This window comes from Rattus norvegicus, chromosome 2 (genome assembly GCF_036323735.1).
Source record: "Rattus norvegicus strain BN/NHsdMcwi chromosome 2, GRCr8, whole genome shotgun sequence".
NCBI classification, from domain to species: Eukaryota; Metazoa; Chordata; class Mammalia; order Rodentia; family Muridae; genus Rattus; species Rattus norvegicus.
In genome coordinates, this window is record NC_086020.1 from 223,711,257 (window position 1) to 223,712,799 (window position 1,543).

At 35.3% G+C, this 1,543-nt stretch overlaps 1 non-coding gene across 1 annotated transcript; it reads right to left on the bottom strand.

Annotated features, from left to right (window-relative positions):
* Positions 1–845: 845 nt before the first annotated feature.
* On the bottom strand, positions 846–948 carry Rnu6-482 (RNA, U6 small nuclear 482). The gene has a single exon (XR_005501586.1). It is a non-coding gene; the product is annotated as a U6 spliceosomal RNA (small nuclear RNA).
* Positions 949–1,543: the final 595 nt, after the last annotated feature.

A 1,543-nucleotide genomic window follows, 5' to 3' on the forward strand; every position in this document is an offset into this window, starting at 1 on the left:
TTGAGAACTGGGTTATGTAACTTTCTCCCTCTCTCCTTTTGAAAGTGCAGTGTCAGAATTGTCTGTGGCTTAAAGCACTTCTAACACTGGGAAACCTTGAGAGTGAGATTGGTAGGGGCCAGCTGTGATCACTAACTGAAGAGTTTGGCAGGGGCTTGTTCACCTTTGCCTCTCTTTTGTACTCTGGTTAATTTTATTTTCTTTAATACGATGGTTGGGCTTGGTGAGCATCATATATGTGATTTCTTGAATTTCTGATCCTTATCTTTTATAGCTCCAGTCTTCACACTTTTGCCATCTTGACGTTTGTTCTTTGTCACAAAACACAGAGGAAAAAGCTTGATTTGCTAATTGTCATTCTTCTCTTCATGTTTTATGCATGAACTCACTCCTGAATATTCAGCCCACATTATTTTATAAAAATTTCATAATATTTTAAGTACATAACACAAATTTTCGTTATAGTAATTTTAGCTAATTGTTCAGATTTCTTGTGACTTTTTAAACTTATGACAGTTTTTACTACGCTTTCTTATGATAACCAATTTTATTGTGTGCTTAGCAAATTAGAATTTTGTTTTACCAACTGCATGGGATTGATGGAGTTTTTTTTGTTTTGTTTTGTTTTAAGATTTAATTACTTTTATTTATATGAGTTCACTGTCACTATCTTCAGACCCACCAGAAGAGGGAATTAGATCCAATTACAGATGGTTGTGAGCCACCATGTGGTCGCTGGGAATTGAACTCAGGACCTCTGGAAAGCAATCAGTGCTCTTAACTGCTGAGCCATCTCTCTAGCCTGATGGTCATTTCTTATAACCTAATACAAGATCAACTTTTCTTTTAACACGGAATACTTCATGAATTTGCGTGTAATCCTAGTGCAGGTGCAATGTTAACATTCTCCATATTGTTCCAATTTTAGTGTATGTGCTGCTGAAGCAAGAACAAAAATCTAGAACTTCCTTTTTCCTTCTCTTCTCTTCTCTTTTCTTTTCAAAGACAGTGTCTCTCTAAATAGCCCTGGCTGTCCTGAAACCTACTGTGTAAACCACACTAGCCTAGAATTCATAGAAACCAAACTCATCTACCAAATCCAGAATTTTTGGATTAAATGTATATGCAAGCACATATGTCACAAGACCAACTATTATTAATATATCTGTATGCTGAAAAATTAGTTTTGTTTTTGTGCTCATAGCTGTGTGCATATATTAGCAGACAATAATAATCCTAAAGAACCTAATATTGCCACGATCAAGCTTTTATTATACCATTCTCAGCATTGTGCTTTTTAAATTCATTTAGTTCAGTGTTTCTCAAGCTTTCTAGTACTGCAACCCTTTCATATAGTTCTTTGTAAAATTGTTTTGTTGCTACTGCAAAACTATAATTTTGCCAGTGTTATGAATCATACTGTAAATATCTGGTTTGCAGGATATCTGATATGGAACCCTTTTGAAAGGGTCAGACCATCCTCAAAGAGGTTGTGACCCAGTGGCTGAGAACCAGTGATTTAATGGATGAAGAAATGGTATTT